Raw genomic sequence first — 18,086 nt, 5'->3', positions numbered from 1 at the left:
TGATGCCATTGAGCCACTGATTGTATACTTTAAATGGATTGTACAGTATGTGAATATACCTCAATAAAATTGCATTCAAAAAAAAATAAACAAGGGATGAGAGAATTTTAAGGATGAAACAGTAAACACCATCAAATGCTGTGAAGAAGCCAGAAATGATAAGAACTAAGAAAAAGCCATTGGAATGGAGGCCATTAGTGATCTTAAGTGATCTTAAGTGATTTGAGAAAGCAAAAAAAACTTCTGCTTTTGATTTTGCCCCTTAAATTTTAGGGAGAATTAAAGATTGGTGGGTCTGTTGATCAGCAAAACTTAAGAAAAAAAATCCAGTCTAACACTTCATTCTATAAAGGAGGAAATAAAAGCAAGGCCAAAGCTCACACATGGAGATGTCTCAATTTTTGGATCAGAGTAGATCTAACAAAGGGATAAAGTAGGAGAGATTATGCCATGGGCATGCTGTCTTCAGTAACATAGAGCCACATGCATCTAGGAAAGCACCATTGTAATGAAACATAATTAACTGAGAGTACTTCCAGTAAAACATAGCTGATCTAACATACATTCAACTCCCTCCCAAAACACTGGAAAAATGACAATGAAAGAATTTTTTAAGGGAAAAACTGGACCATGGATGCCCATAAATTTGAGAATATTAGAACATTAATAAAGACAATGATATCTCATTTCATACCCACCATTTTGGCAAAAATTAAGTCTGATAATACCAGAAATTGGCAAGGATAGAAAGAAATAAGAACTCTCAACTTCTTCTGTTAAAGGTACAAATGTGTCCTACCATTGTGGAAAGAAGTATCTACTAAAGTTGAGGTAGCTCATAAAAAAGAAACTAGAAATTTCATTTTTACATACACACATTCTCAAGAAATCCTCACATGTGAACAAGGAAACATACATGAAGATTTCCATTGAATAGAATTTGACAAGGTAGAACTAAAAAATATACTGTCAGGAACTGGGAAATGGAAGGGAAACTAAGGGAGTGCTAGTATCTTACAAAGAGGAGTTAAGAGAGAATAATTGTGTATGTATATTAATTAAAGTTACAAAGGTAACAATAAAAGAACCAACAATAGTAATATAACCAAAGTAGCAATATAACTCTTCTGAGAGACATACAAGAGGAATTGAAAAATGGAGGTGCTAAACATAAGCAAATTGTGGAGAAATTTAATTGATTATATTTTAAAATACATCAAGAAATAGCTATTCATACTATTTTTAGATACAGAAGTTACCACTAGAAGAAATCGTTAAAAGACTTAAAACAAGTCCCCTTTGAGGAGCAGGAATTGGGATGAAGTGGGGGCAAATGGGGTAACTATTGCAAGAGGTGCATATAATTAATTAATTTTTAAAAATTCATATATTCAAAATACAGCAGAGGGGACATGCAAATTAAGAACTGAAACATTTCAATCAGAATTGGCATTTAGGTAATTTTTGAGATTTTTCTAGAACATTTCTTGAAGTTGTAAGAGCATAAGCCAGTAGTAATTTGTCAGAGTGGCTGAGAGTGAGAAAGTAGGGAAGGCAAGTATGGGCAATTCTTTCAAGATGTTTGGGTGTAAAGTAGAGAAGGGAGCTAAACCTATGCCCAGTGGATCAGATAAGGACTTTTGCAGAACAGGAAAGCATAGAGTGCATAGATAAGCTGATGGGAAGAAGCAGAGAGAGAAATAACGAGGATAAAAGGCAGTGGTGGACATATGATGGAGGAGCACTTCCATTCCCTCAGACTCTAGGAAGGGCACTGAGTATTTCAGATGGGTAGGATCCTCTGAGAGTGGAAACAGACAGGACAATTGGTGGTAGAAGTCTGTGCAAGGTGTTAGTCGAGCCTGGAAGGAGGTCGGATTGTCAAGAGGAATATAAGCCTTTAAAAAGGAAACTCGACCAGTGGAGAAAAACTGAATAGAAATTCCAGTCAAAGAAAATAGCAAGGGAAGGGCATAATGCTGTGAAAGAATATGGTATTTGGGAAATGTGTTTACTAGAGCATGATCTATGTGGGTAAATACTAAAAAATGGACTGAAAGCATAAGTTGGGACCAGAGAATAAGGATCTTGTGCGCTGTTCTAAAGAGGCGGAAATTGATCTTGCATTCTTTTACTCTTGAAACACTTTTAGAAGGGTTACTTTCACTTTCCTTTTTATTCAGCTTTGGGGTGTTTTAATGCTTACATTGATCCTATAGTATATGTGTATTTGAATAATTAAAAGAAAGATAAAATTAAAAGCATTTATTGAAGGACTACTGTTTGCCAAGCATGGGGGATAGAAATATAAACAAAATCAAATCTTTGTTTTCCAGAAATTAACAATGTGAAGAAAAGATGGACAGGAGGGCAAAGCAAAATAACTCACTTCATCCAGTGAAATATAAGTGCAAGTGACATACGATATGGGTCCATGCAGAAGCATTTTATGGCTGGTGCTTCATTGTCCAGTCTATTCTTTCTCTACTATGGAAATCCTGGGAGTACCTTTAGATAAGGAAGAGTCATAATATCAAAGCAGCCTGGAATGCTGGGCCAATACTAGGAGTACAGCACACTTGGTATAAGTGAGAAAGAAACACTTGTGGGTTAAGCCACGGAGATTCAGGGATTTGTTTGTTATTGCAGCATAATGTTACCTATCCATACTGATACATTAGGGCAGCATGAGTCTCAGATGTAATTTTCCCAGGAATTTTGACATCATATTTATTAAATGTTCTACTGGTTTTCAGCAGTCGTGTGGTATACCAGATGTCTGCAAACAGAAACTGGAGCATAGTATTTTTTAATATGTTTTCCTTTATTTATGTACAGAAGTTTACATGGTTTTCAGGCATACAAAGTCAAAAATATGGCCAGAATTGACTCTGTTGTGAGATGATCCAGGGAACACTCACTTAAACACCACCACAACCTTTAAACTTTTCTCAAACCCTATTCCTCACAATCTCCACCACAAACAGTGCTCCAGGAAGCTAAATAATTGGATTTGCCCTGCACATTTTCCTGCCTCTATTTTTAACTTATACTATTTCCTTTGCCTGGAATGTCTTTAACCCAATCTTTCAATATCCAAATCCAGTAGACCTCTTTTTTCATAAAGCATTTCATTGTTCCTGAACACACACACACACACACACACACACACACACACAGAGACCTATAATAAACACAAAGTAATCTTTCCCTCAAGGGAAAGGAATTAAATTTTATTGAGAACTCTGTGCCTGGCACTGTGTGTGGCATTTTATGTTCATCCTTGAACACCCATAACACTTTATCCACTTCTGTCTTATGATGTTTTAAACTCTATTCGTCACTATTTATATATATTTATATATCTTTATTACCTTTGAGGACAAAACCAATGTCACTCACAGGGCTCAGTCAAGGTCTGGCATAGAGGGGACTCTCAATAATTTTTGCAGTGAACGAATGCATTCAACGATCTTTAGAATTTCCTCAACATAATTCTTATTTAAAATGGTTCTTAAAATTAAGAAATCTGAAACTAAAATTATCTTTTGTCTTATTAGGCCTGATTTCCTGGCTTATAAATTTATTCCAAGGCCAAGCTGCAGGATTGATTTGAACCTTGTCATGTCCATAAAGAATCAGAGTGATTGGTGATCCCACTGTTCACCAAGAGACCTTCCTTGTAAAGGCATTTGGGGTTTTTATCAGTTGCACATCTCCCATGAACATGATTATTTAACGATCAGAAAGTAAGACTTACTGTAACCACGGACCAATCAGAAGACATGGGTAAAATTGTGGGAGGGAGCCCAGAGAAACAGTAAAACAGCTTTAGGCTTCACAGGACACTAATTAATCATTTTGGCTGGAAAGCCCCTCTCCCCATGGAGCATAATGGCTTCCAAGGAAGGTTTGGATGAAACATTTCACCAGATGGATCCAGTACCTACATTAAGACTCTGCCACCCACACCCTTATGTATTCATGTATTTCGCTGTAAAATATTTGCTAGTTTGTTGAGATGGTAGAGTCTATACTAACAATGGACTAAAGACCGTGTTGTGTGACAATTCATACAACACAACTTTTCATAGCACAGTTTTTCATAGCTTTGTGTAAACTAAAAGGGAGACTCATAATTAAAATCATGTAATCAAACAAACATCCAGTGATTTGGAGTGGATTAAACTTAAGATTTCAATTTTATTCTTTTTGACTAATGAACCAGAGTGGGCAGGATAGCCGTGGAGTGTTTACCATGTAAAAAATCCAGGCCCTATTTTGCACTGACACCACATTTGGAGAAATAAAATGTCTGCTTGGCCTTCAAAACCACATGGAAAAATCAAAAGACCAACTTTATAGTTAGTCATTCTAGTTAAATTTAGGTTACATGATAAATATTGTCATTTTTTAAGTGCCTACAAGACAGGTATCCTTATACCCATTGCACAGACAAGGAAAGTGAGGATTAGAGAGAGCACCCCAACTTATTTGAGTTGTAATGGGAAGAGCAAGTCTTTAAACTCAGTTCTTCTAAATCCAAAAGCCCAGGCTCCTTCCAGAATTATAGCTCAGTATTCAGCACACTTGAGCAGAGTTCTTGTTTAAAAGTTTTAAATACCTAGATATGTAAGTAAGAAACTGCCAGGTTGGACTTGCATAGAAGGCACACATAAGAAAAAAGATTTCAAGAACTTAACCTACTGCTAAGAACAGACTGTGATAAAAGAACTCAAGCACAAAATATTAATTTTGTTTTTACCTAAAAATTAATAACAGTTTTATTTGCAGAGCTTTATAGCAAAGGTTAAAATAAATGTTGATAAATTAAGACTATTAACACAGACTGGTAATAGTCTAAATAGCAATTTAGTAACATTGCCATCTTACTCTTTAATGAAATGAAAATTTGAATTGATTGCGTAAGGAAAGAATCTGTTGTTTATTCTCATCTTAATATTATGGTTGATAATTTCACCAGCAGTCCTGATGAAAATGTACCTGATAGAACAACACCACAGGAAACTAATGATCATAATGAATCTACTTGTCGCTGAAGTACAAAGATACAGACTCATAAATCTTTTAAAAATTACTAAAGGCAAACAAATAATCAGGACAAACAAATTATTATTTCATCATTGTTTATATATCTCCTACTTTATATTTATTGTCTTATTTCCTGGGGGAAATGTTCAAAATACCTCTTAAGTATTTGCATTTAATTTTAACCTTTACTATCTTATTTCACAGAAGCTCCTAAAGACTGAATTTCAGCAATCTTTGTTTAATTGTCATTGTGAGCTGGCTATTTAATCTTTTCTCTTCCCCTTCATCTAAAGATAATCAGTAGCCAGCTGATAAATAATATCAGAATCCACCTCTTAATATTTTAATATTTTGCCTATTTTTAGAACCTTACAACTTTATGATAAATTATTATTCTATCTGAAATTTATGCATAGATGGCCATATTTTTTAGAATCTTTTGTTTCAAAAATGTACCTAGAAATCAAGATCTATTTTATTACTTTGAGTTAGTTCTCCACAAATAAATGAAAAAATTCAATAAATTACCCATAAATTTCCATTGTTGCCATGACATCTGAAAAACAAAACAAAACCACTTTACTCAAGATAGTTTTGCAGTCTTTTACATAACTGTAAACGTTCCATTTTTATTAATAGACAAATACGTCAATTTTGCTGTAATTAAAAACTAAATCCATGCATGTTCAGTTCAGATGTCTAGGAGGTCTTTAATGTACTTTTAAATGAAAATCAGGAGATTAATGCATCTACCATTGTTTTATAGAATTTAGTATTTTCATAATCTTAGACACTATCATGTTTCTCATAATTACTTATTATGTGACAAAAAGCATTGCATTATGTGGAGGCTTCTCTAGTTAGTTTAACCCTGATCACCCTAAAACTAGATGGATTAGCTAGTGATGTAAAACAATTATCTGACAATAATCATAAGCACAGATTCAGGGGCATCATGTGGAGGGGAATACATGCCTACCAGCATAGTGTAGCAGTGCGAAGTTTGATTCTGGAGTCAGATGAACTTGAGTTTGAATTCTAGCTTATTACATTGATAAAGTAATTTACCCAATTTTTGCCTTGGTTTTCTGGTATGTACAATGGGAATAATAAGAGCACCATCCTCAGAGGTGTGTTGTGATGATGAAAGGAGATAAGGCATGTAAGAGGTTACTGCAGTGTCTGGCACATGTAAAGCACCTAATCCATATTAATATTGTTGTTGTTGTCTGAGCCATGCCTGAGCACACTCTGAGGATTCCAAACCAGAGTTAGAGCCTGTGCATCTTAGTCAAGCTATGTAAATAGGACAGTTAAAATGCTGGTGGGACTATTACAATGCTAGTTAATTGGAAAACCTACAGGAAAAGACTCTAAACTAATGACTTTTGGGGACTGAATCATTTCTCCCACAAAAGCCATGTCCAGGTCCCACCCTTGGTCCTGTGGGTATGAATCCATTGGTAAATAGGACTTTTGAAGACATTATCATTTAAGTTGTATCCAAACTAAATGAAAATGGGCCTTAACCCAATATGGCTGAAGTCCTTGTAAGTAAAGTAAATTGAACATGGAAAGAGAAGCCACAGGGAGCAGCCAGAAGCTGGTAGTCAACAGAACCTGGGAGATAAAGGAGAAGACACTGCCATATGCACTGCCATGTGACAAAAATAGCCAAGGACCAAGGATCACCAACAGACAGCCCTAGAATGCTACAGTCTTTGGGGAGAAATCATCACTTGCTGACACATCAATTTTAGACTTCTAGACCCCAATAAATTCCCACTGTTTAAGCCAACCCCTTGTATGTATTTGTTTGAGCAGCCAGGAAACTAAAACAGTGACTCTTGTAGGGCGACTCGTGGTCACAATGTTACCTAAGAGTTTGAGCCAAAAATTCCATATTCTTTATGCTGACCGACACTTGGATCCTGACTTGTTCCCACCATTGGCCAGCTGCCATTTGTCCCTATCATTTTATCATTTGTGGTTTGGCTTTTCTTTCTAGCTCAACCTAACTTTCATTTCTGATATAGGAGAGTGCTCAATACTTGTCTCAGAGTCTCAGTCTATAGGCTGGGGATCCCTGGGAGACATTTAGTTATTGCAAGAGATCTGAAATTCCATATGACCACAACATGGCATTGTCTTTTAATTAAATGCATATTATTTAAATATGCTAAATGTATATAGATGCTATTTTGATTAATGTAATATATTAATATCTCTCTCTGTTTACAACAAATTGGTCACCAAATCCTCCAGATTTAACTTTGTAATGTCTCTAGAATTCTTAGTTGCCTCCTCAATCCCACTGCCACTGTCCTGGACCAGCCCTTAACTGTCTATCACCTGGATAATTACAATGCACTTCTAACTGGTTCTCCAGACCCCAGCTGTTCCAGTTTTCTAATGCTGCCATTATGCAAAACACCAGAAATGGATTGGCATTTATAAAAGGGGTTTATTTGGCTATAAATTACAGTTCTACGGCCATAAAAGTATCCAAACTAAGGCACTGTGATGGCTGGGTTCATGTGTCAACTTGGCTAGGTGGCCTAGCTGTCTGGTCAAGAGGGCGCTGGCCTGACGATTCCTGTGAGGCTATTTGAGGCTGGTTGGTTGTCGGATCATCAGTCAATTGACTGCAGCTGACTGATGACTCATCAAGGGGCGTGCTTCCACAGTGAGAGAGTGCAATTGGCTGGATTTGGTCCGGGTGATCAGTTGGAGGCTTATAAGCCGGACAGTTAGAGAACCTTCACTTCTTCTTCAGCTGCTCAGTGAAGCTTTTCCTGGGGAGCTCGTCGAAGTTGCCAGTTCGTTTCCTGAGGAGTTCGTCAAAGTTGTCGGTTCGTTTCCTGAGGAGTTCTTCAAAGTTGCCAGTTCGTTTCCTGAGGAGTTCGTCAAAGTTGTCGGTTCATTTCCCGAGGAGTTCGTCGGACGTCTTCCTTGGAGTTGACAGCTTGTTGACGGCTCTGCAGAATTTGGACTCGTGCGCTCCCGCAGTTGCGTGAGTCACTTTTACAATTTGATAATAAGAGACATCTCTCATTGATTCTGTTTCCAAGGAGAACCCTAACTAATACAGGCACCAACAAGAGGATACCTTTACTGAAGAGAGGCCGATGGTGTCTGGAACACCTCATCCTTAGCTTAGAATCTCCAAATGTCCTTTTGTCTGCAACTCCAAGCATCTCTCTCCAAAGTGTCTCTTTCAGCTGCTCTTGGGGCATTTTGTCCTCTCTTAGCTTCTCGGGAGCAAACTCTGGGCTAGCATCTCAAAGTGTCAGCAAGCGTCTGGGTCTTGGCTTAGCATATCCCAGGGCATTTTCCTCCCTCTGCTCTCTGTGCAAGATCCTTTTAAAGAACTCCAGTAAACTAATCAAGACCTACCTGAATGGGCGGAGTCAAATATCCATGGAAACATTCAATTAAGAGGTCACACCCTAATCAAAAAGATTAATAACTCTGCCCCCACAAGATTGCATTAAAGAATATGACTTTTTTCTGGAAGACATAATATATCCAAACCAGAACACCAGCCTTGCTCAATCCCAGTCTATTCCACACTGCCACTTCAGTACTTCATGGTCTTGATTTTCAATTTCTTCCTCTCAGAAATGGATTGTAAATCTAGATACTCACAAGATTATTGGGAGGTTGTAATGAGCTGTTTGTGAACATACCCTTCAAAATATAATACTCTCTGCAAATATTAATTATAGTTATGAAGAATTAGCCAGGAGTGATTTATTCATCCAACAACAATATATCAATGCTCATTAGGTATTTCTAAAATAGTATACAAAGTGTTAGTGACAAAAATATCAATAAAGCACAGTCCCTAGTCTGACAGGAACATATAATCAACGTAATGAAAACCTTCAAGATGTTTGTCCAGACCAACTCTCCCTGCCCTGAGAGTTGTCTCCCATTCACAAGTTGGGATTATGTGATTCCATTCCCCTGGACACAATGGATTGGACAAGGATGGATATCTGAAATAAGGTTGAACCAAAAGACTCAATTTCTCCAGAGAATTCCAAACTGAGATTCAGAGATAGCCAGTTAGTCTATTTAGATGGCTAGAACTGAAAATCATGTAAACTTTGATTTGACACTTGGGGATCGAGAAGCCAAGAGGCTGGTCTGCAGAATAAGAGTGAGAAGGAGACTGCAGAAGGAGAAAGATGCCTGGATTTTTGGTGGCTTTTTATTACTTAGTTCCTATCCCTCTTGAGCTTGGGTACATTTCCAACTCTTAGTTTCCTTGATGCCCTTCTCTCTATAGCCTAGTAGATGTAAGTAAACCTTTTCTCCTGGCACTAGCTAAAGCGCCAAAAGAACATTTTAAAAGTACAATATGCATATAAGTAACACCAATAAAACACAATGACTACTATGATAAAGTCATGTAGAGCAAACTTTGGAAGCCTAGTGGTGGCTGCAAATAACTGACCGTGAGATGCTTTCTAGAAGCGATGATATTTGAGTTACTATCTTTTCCATATTTTCTGGACTACCTGGTCTGCCTGCCACAAGAGGCTTTTTCCAGCAGCCATGCTCCACTTATGTCTCACCCTAGTGAAAAGGACTAGTTACCAGCTCCAGTTCTAGTGCACATCGTCGCACTCTTTTTAACTAGACCATGCCAGTTTAAACTCCAAGATGCTACACTATTGAAGTTTTTTAAGCAGGGTAACTAGGTAAACCCTTCTGTGTTTCAGTTACTTGCCCAAGATCATACAGCATTTATGAGGCTTTAAACACAGTACTCTGGTTCTAAAACACTACGCTTTTCCCACATTTCTAGGGTGGTGCAGAGCTCCACCTGTGGAGCTCTGGTGGTTATGGGAACACAAGATTGAGGAACCTAGCAGAGCCTCACTGCCCACAGGCTCAAGTCCAAACTCTGGCATGGCATTCAATTCCCTTCACAACCTGGTTTCTACCTGTTGCTCTCATTTATCTCCTCACATATCTGCCATATCACACATTGGACAACCCCTAAACATACTACCCATTTTCAAGTTTCTCTTCACATTACTCTCAGCCTACTTCTTTCCATCCATCAAACTTTCTCCATCTATACACAGGCAGATTTAATCACTCCCTATTCTTTCTGACTTAGCACTTTGGTCATCCCTCTAAAATAGTAGTTGACCATAAACTCTCATTCCTCATTAGATTATGAGTGTGTATTTCCACAGAATCACAATTAAACACATCTACACAGAAAACAGGTAAGAGCAGAGCCAGGCTTTTGGAGAAGGAAAGTGGATGTAACTCGTAATTTGAGGTGTGGCTGAAGACCATGGCAACAGCAAAATACTTTTCCCACCCAGGTTCCATGGTGCCTGAAATTACACTAATAGAGATTTATTTCTTTGGATGTAGCATTATTTGGTCTTCTAATAACATGAAAATGTTTAAGCAGCCTAAGTATAAGTTGATTTGGGATAGATTTCCTCTGTGACAAGAGGAACTAAGCCATGAAAGAAGAAGGTGAATAAGAAATGAGGTATAGGAAAGAGAGAAAAGGTCAGAGGAAGGGGACATCCAGATAGCAAAATATAAATTTGGCAGACCTTAAGAATCATGCATTTAACTGATTAGAAAAGCAGCAACAGACATTACGATCACTGATATCACCAGGATTTCGTTTCATTCTCTCAAGGAATTTGCTGCCACTGAAGGTTGAAATGTTATTTCAATTGATTTTTAACACATGACAACTTACATTCCTTTTTGCCATCTTGCTGCTGCAATTGAGGAGGAACTGGCTAAAGCACTAATAAATGCAAAAGTCCAATAGATCCATTTTGCAAAAATGATTTGATAATACAGTAGAAGTCGATTCAGTTTTTGGTCAGTTAGCAGAAGACATGCTAAATACCGATCCTTAGTTGCCTGTGGTACAAACTGTCTAATGTTCTTTTTTATAGCAGCAACATGAAAAGTAGTGACGCCTGCAAGATCAAGGGAAGACAGTAGCTCAACCCCATTTTTGCTTTTTCCAAGTATGATATGTAATATCAATCATGTTGTTTAACCTGCATGTAGGTTTCTTCATCTGTAAAATTAGGATAATAATGCCACTCCCCTCACATGGCAGAAACTGAGAAATAACTAATTCAGTGCATTAAAAATAAAATTGACCAATTTTATGATGAACAAGACGAATAGAAGAACTTCATGGTCACAAAATGGCCTCATGATTGAAAATTATTTTTTAAACAAATATGTATAATCTCCTTAAATTTCTAAATATTTAAGGAGACATTGTGAAAACTGTTTTTAAGAAGCACACACACACTTTATAACCTAAGATCTATAATAAAGGTTTGCTTTCATTTATCCTTCCTTCTGGAATCCATGCTACAGTCTCTGGTTTTAACAGTTGTAATGAACAGTCTACCAGCAGTAAATTTATTTTATGAATGCAAAGATCTGCTCTCATTTCAGCATAACAGCAATACTAATGATAGTAATAGTAATAGTGATCTGTGATAATGCAGATCAGGAAACACCGTTTAAATAACTTGGCCACAGTCACACGGCCCGTGGAATCGCAAAACTCAAACCCACCGCTCCCGCTCTAAAGCCCCAATAAGTTCAGCTTTGCCACAATGCTAGTGGCATTGGTGGGCTTCCTACTGGGTCCAGGATTGTGTGGGAACACATGTCCCTACTGGCCTTTTTGGAGCAACTTCTAAGAATTAGGTACCCAGGTCCATCGCCCCACATCAGCCTGTACTGCACACCTGGATTTTAACCAATTCTATTCCAGAGCTGGATATTGAGTTATTTTGCCATCTTTGTCCTCCAGCAACCACAATTTTTCATTTTTTTGGCACTATTCTTATGGTATCTATTTCAGGCCTTTGTATTGTAAAAGGATACTGACTGCTGGCTGTGCGTGAATGGGACTTAAAAGGAGAAGATTCCAAGTAAGAATATCAAGCAGAATTCAATGTGAAATATACTTTAAAGGAAAAATATGCACACATTAACCATCTGTACAGAATTACTGCCTTCTTCTATTTTACTGTGTCGGTTATTATAATTGACCAGCTATATAGCAACAGTATTTAAATACTGTAACATTCTAGGAACAATTCCCTTTTCCTATTAGGTCTGTCTAATTTTTCGTTTCTGCCAGCACTCTTCGTGTTGGTTAACAACCATGCTCTTTACATAATTCTAAAATATTGAACTGTATGCTAAATAAGTAAAATATTTTAAGATAACGTCTTGAGAGAATAGTATTTCATATTATAATTCAATATGCCCTAAGGTAATTATTCAGATATCAATATGCAAAATAGCAGTACATTGTAGTGCCTTATATTTCTTTTTATTTTGCTTCTTTGTAGCAAGCAATAAATTTAAAGGTACAAAGAAAAAAGCATTAAAGGAAAAGTTTGCAGCTGATTTTCTTAACAGGATTGTTTGTCTAGGGAGAGAGAGATTTCATTTGGTCCTTTCCTAATTATTCATGTAAATTAAATTCTACAAGTGAAGAAAAATTCATAAAAGTCATACTTAGTCATCTGAGAGGGAGATATGACATATGAATGGGGCCCATAACCTCAGAAGGTGAAATGTAGAAAATATCACAAGCAACTCCCACATTAAGTTAAGTGAACCAAAAAGAGGGAGATTCTTGGTCTGAAGGAGACTTCAAGGATATCCTCCTTAATCGCCTCTTAATAGTCTCAAATCTCTGACACAGGAAACAAAACAAGAATTCAGAGAACATGGAATTATTAATCACTTATATTTGATACCAAATGTAAGCACTACTATACACCTTTTACATTTTTAAAACCTTTTAAATATAACAATTAAAAAGAAGCACAGACTGTCATTTAATTTTTGAAGAAAGCAGTATGTGGCACATCCTAGAAAAAGCTAATTGTTTTCCCGAAATTAACACCACGTTCTCCTGAGCCTAATACATGGTTAGAATTAAATTAAACAATAGACTACCACAGACTTGTATGCTGCCTAGTGTTCAGTAATCAAAGTGGAACCAAATTATTCCGCAAGTATTTATTGAACACCTCCTGTGTACAAGGCATTGTGCTAAACAGCACAAAAATATTTCTCACTTCAGAGATAAACAGTTTAATCAATCCTTTCATAAATGACTTAATCATTAAATGGAAAATAGGCCCACCAATCATGGGAATGTCTTGGCTTATCCTCAGGATAAAGCTGAAAACTGTGTAGGAAGGATGAACCACACCTGGTGACTAGCTGGATATGGAGCATGAAGACAGAGAAAACAAAGATAAAACAAAGGTAGAACCAAGATAGTAAAGGGAAATTGGAGAGATCTGGTAAGACCAGAATGATGACTTAAGCATCGTATATGTTGAACTTTAAGTAACAGCCAGATATCCAAGGACAAATGTATTAAAGTTAGCTGAAGGTATTTATTTGACCAGAACCTGAGAGCTTTAAAAGATCATACTGAGAAAGAAAGTACTTAGAGAGGAACAATCTGACCCTGAGTTTTTATGGTTCACCAACATATAGTTAAGATAAAAAAGAAAGACATGCAAAAGAGAGCAAAAAGTTAATTGCTGAGGAGGTTATGAACACTTGCAGGGACAAAGCACTGACAGATGACTCAAGTTAAGGGAAAAGTACCAATCCACAAGGTAATAGCAAGAAGGCTAACTGCTAAGAGATAACCACTGAATCTGACTAGGAAGACAGCACCAGTGACTTTAAGAACAGATCAGCAGATAGGCTGCAGTGAAATAGTGACACATCCCAGAGTAATTTGGACAGATAATAAAAAATATATTTACAGCCTCCCCCTCCCCAGCCCCGAGGATCTGGGGGAAGGTGTGGATGTGTTGGACATCCTCACCTGGACTGGTGTTGATGTTGTCACAAACATTGGGACTGGCGGTTTGATGTGCTGAGCCCTCGAGCATGGGACTTGCCCTTATGAAGCTCATTACCACAAAGGAGAGTCTAAAGTTGTATGTAATGGTGCCTAAGAGTCTCCCCCTGAGTACCTCTTTGTTGCTCAGATGTGGCCCTCTCTCTCTCTAACTGAGCCATCTCGACAGGTGAACTCGCTGCCCTCCCCCCTACATGGGACCCGACTCCCAGGGTTGTAAATCTCCCTGGCAATGCAGAGTATGACTCCCGTGGATGAATGTGGACCTGGCATCGTGGGACTGAGAGTATCTTCTTGACCAAAAGGGGGATGCAAAATGAGACGAAATGGTTTCAGTGGCTGAGAGATTCCAAATGGAGTCGAGAGGTCACTCTGGTGGACATTCTTATGCACTATATAGATAACACCTCTTAGGCTTTAATGTATTGGAATAGCTAGAAGTAAATACCTGAAACTACCAAACTCCAACCCAGCAGTCTGGACTCCTGAAGACAATTATATAATAATGTAGATTACAAGGGGTGACAGTGTGATTGTGAAGACCTTGTGGATCACACCCCCTTTATCTAGTGTATGGATGAGTGGAGGAATGGGGATAAAAACTAAAGGACAAACGGGGTGGGATGGGGAGATGATTTGGGTGTTCTTTCTTCACTTTTATTTTTTATTCTTGTTCTGGTTCTTTCTGATGTAAGGAAAATGTTCAGAGATAGATTGTGGTGATGAACGCATAACTATGTTATCATACTGTGGACAGTGGATTGTATATCATGGATGATTGTATGGTGTGTGAATGTATTTCAATAAAACTGAATTTAATAAAAAAAATAAAAATAAAAATAAATAAAAATAAAAATAAAAATAAAAATAAAAATAAAAAACAGATCAGCAGAGCTGTGAGACAAGAAACCAGCCTACAGGGATCATGAATGGGAGGTCCAGGGGTGAAATGGGGAGCACACGGGACACTCACTTGGGAAGATGGTATACCAACAAAACCTGATGGTGAAAGTACAACCATCATCATCAAACAGAGTAACTGTAAATAATAATCTTTGTAAAGAGGGAATAGACTGAGTCCCTTCTTTTAAATACCTACAGAGTATGTACTCCATGCCAAGCACCCAGTTTGGGCCTCGAGATACAGAGTTAATAATTTGTGGTCTCTGAATTTAAGGGTTTACTGTCTACTGGAAGATCCTGATCCTGGGACCATTTTCATTCATTCATCAATTCAATTAGCATTTACTGAGCACCTTCTGTACACCAAGCTTAAAGCTAGTCACTGGAGGTGCAGGCAGTTATATAGAAAGCAGACAACTATCAACAAGGCATAACTTCAGGAGAATAAAAGACCTTCTTCTCCTACCCAACACTCATCAAAAGATAACCAAAGAAGGAAGTGGCTTGCAACTCTCGCAGCAGAGCAGCGGGGAACTGGCCACAGGAACAGACCACGGGTGGGAATCAGCTTTGTCACTGTTAGTCTGGTCATCTTCACCTACCACACCATCTCAGTGATTCTCTTGCCATTCATTGACAGCCAGCATGTCATCCACAAGAATTTCCTACCCCGAGCCTATGCTGTTACCATCCCGCTGGCCGCAGGCCTCTTACTTTTCCTGTCTGTGGGAGTGTTCATCACCTACGTGATGCTCAAGAACCAGAAGGTGCCCAAGAAGGCTCAGGGAAGGCCCAATGGGGATGAGGCTGCCAGCCCCTTCCTTGCCTCCCCTTCATGGCAGGGACAGAGGAACCAGCAAGATGGGTGCAGACACTGAAGCCTCTCAAGCTTTGCTACCTTGAAGACATCCCATGAGATGGAGCTGTTCACAGCTCACCCCTGACCACAGCCCCACTCCTGCCCTGCTCACCCTTCCAGAAGACAGGAGGGAAGGAATACCTGGAAGTCTCCTTCTCACCCCCTTCAGGTTCAGGATCTGAATGATGCTGGTCCTCCCCACCTCGCCTTTAGACTCCCTGTCACTTTTTCCTTTGGGTTCTAGTCTCTTGCCTCAGTTTCCCTCCTTTCACATGCTGAATGTTGGACTTAGCAAGGTCTAAGGCAACATGCATTCTCTCCCTATCACACTTTGCTCCTCCATGAAGGCAGTTTTCCTGAATCTGACACAGCCCCACACCCTGCAAGGACTTCTAGACCCAGAAAGCCTAAGGAAGGACAGATACCCCAGGGTCATTGCCAGGCACCAGGGCATATGGGGGTGACCACACCAGGCCCCCAGGCTGACCAGTTCTCTTCTCTTCCAAGCCCGCCAGCCCCAGAGCTGGACTGTTTGGAGAGTTTTTCCACAAACATTGAAAAAAATTTTTAAAAGATGACCAAATAGATTTTTATCACACAATCATAATAAAAATTCAAAATTCACATGCGACTCAGAGAAGTAGCACACTAACTCAAATTTCTCATGAGTTACAAATGTCAGATATCAGACTTCCTAGAAGAAAAAAAAAAGCTCATGAAGAAAAGGATTCAATCACACTTAAAGAATCCAAAAATTTAATTGCTGTGAAAATAACTGTGCTAAATACTTACTACGTAATACCTCCATCGATACCTACAATAATCCTATGAGGAAGATTATCTCAAATTTTGAAAATATCAAGTTCCACATAATAATAACTAGTCACATGGGACTAAAACATATCTATTTTTCTTTGAAAAGGCTTCAGCAATTTCATGGATCTGAAGGGAATCATAATCTCAGCTTTAAAGTTTTAGTGAGCTAACAAATTCCTTCTGTACTCTACTATTTGTTCTAAAAAATTAATTGATTGACTTGAAAAGAAAAACTGTTTTTTGGTAAAATCATGAGTGGATTATAATTTTTTAAAAATTTTTTCTTTGTATCCATGCTTGCATTATTCCTTACAATTTTAATGGTGAGCACCGCCTCTTAAAATTCCTTTATTCATTGAGTACACAGTTTGGGAGCAATTATTAGTTATTTACTCATTCGACTATCATTTCTTGAGCATCTACCACAGGTCAGGCACTGTGTTGGGTAAGAGGGAAACGAAAGATGGAAAGAGAGAGAACACAATGAAGTCAAAAAACGAAAAGGCCTAGTCTGTTTTTTTCTTCAAGGAATACCCAATGCAATAGGAGAAATAGGTGTATAAAACTAATTATAACATATAATGTGAACAACATGAGGAGAGCTGTAATTCAAACATTTAAGAAGCTATGGGAGCCCAGGGAGAGAGGAATTCATAATCTCCACAGGTAAGATATAGTATCATGTATTAGGGGCTTCAAAGCATGTGTCCCTGCCTTCCAAAAGTTTATCATCTAGCAGTACAATTAAAAATGTACATCAAGGTGGTAATTATAAGCGCCATTAGAGTGACAAGAAAATATGTTACTAAGATTGCCCTCATATCTGGATAAGAGGGATAAAAATACTGCCCTTTATAGAATACTTTCCAAGAGTAAGATACCTTGCTGAAGTCTTCACATACATAATTTTACAAACCTGCGAGGTGGGAATTGTGACAGAGAGATCCTAAAATGGCCTCCAATTTCCCCTACCTCCTGCTACTCACGCTCTTGACTCCTTTCCCTTCGAGTGTGGGCAGGACATAAAACTTGCTTCTCGTCAATAGAATACGGCAGGGGCAATGGAATGTTACTTCTTTCATCATGGTACATAAGGTTGTAACCTCTGTCTATGCTAGGAGAGACTCTCTACTTTGCTGGCTTTGAAAAAGCAAGAGGCACGTTGGAGAGGTACACGTGGCAAAGAACTGAGGATGGTCTTTGGACAACACTCAGCTAGGAACTAATGACACTCTGCAGCTGACAACCAGCAAGAAACTGAGGTCTTCTGTCCTCCAGATCAAAAGGAACCGAACTTTGCAAACAACCAAGTGAACCTGAAAGTGGATCATTCTCCACGGCCCCAGCTGACAACTTGATTGGAGCTTTCCGATGAGATCCTAAAGCGGAGAACCCAGCAAAGCCAAAAATGGATTCCTGATCCACAGAAGCTGTGAGATGATAACTAGGTGTTGTTTTAAGCCACCAAGTTTGTTGTAATATGTTACACAGTAATACACTAATACAGATGTGATGCCTTTTTTGCAAATTGAG

The 18,086-nt window shown here is 38.3% G+C and overlaps 1 pseudogene; it reads left to right on the top strand.

Annotated features, from left to right (window-relative positions):
* The window catches only part of LOC119506868, a 95,911-nt pseudogene extending 80,155 nt beyond the window's left edge, over nt 1-15,756 (top strand).
* Nucleotides 15,757-18,086: the final 2,330 nt, after the last annotated feature.

The sequence above is a fragment of the Choloepus didactylus genome, chromosome 12, assembly GCF_015220235.1.
Source record: "Choloepus didactylus isolate mChoDid1 chromosome 12, mChoDid1.pri, whole genome shotgun sequence".
In the NCBI taxonomy this organism is placed as follows: Eukaryota; Metazoa; Chordata; class Mammalia; order Pilosa; family Megalonychidae; genus Choloepus; species Choloepus didactylus.
The sequence above is the reverse complement of the archived record's forward strand: the minus strand, read 5'-3'. Positions and strand labels throughout refer to the sequence as shown.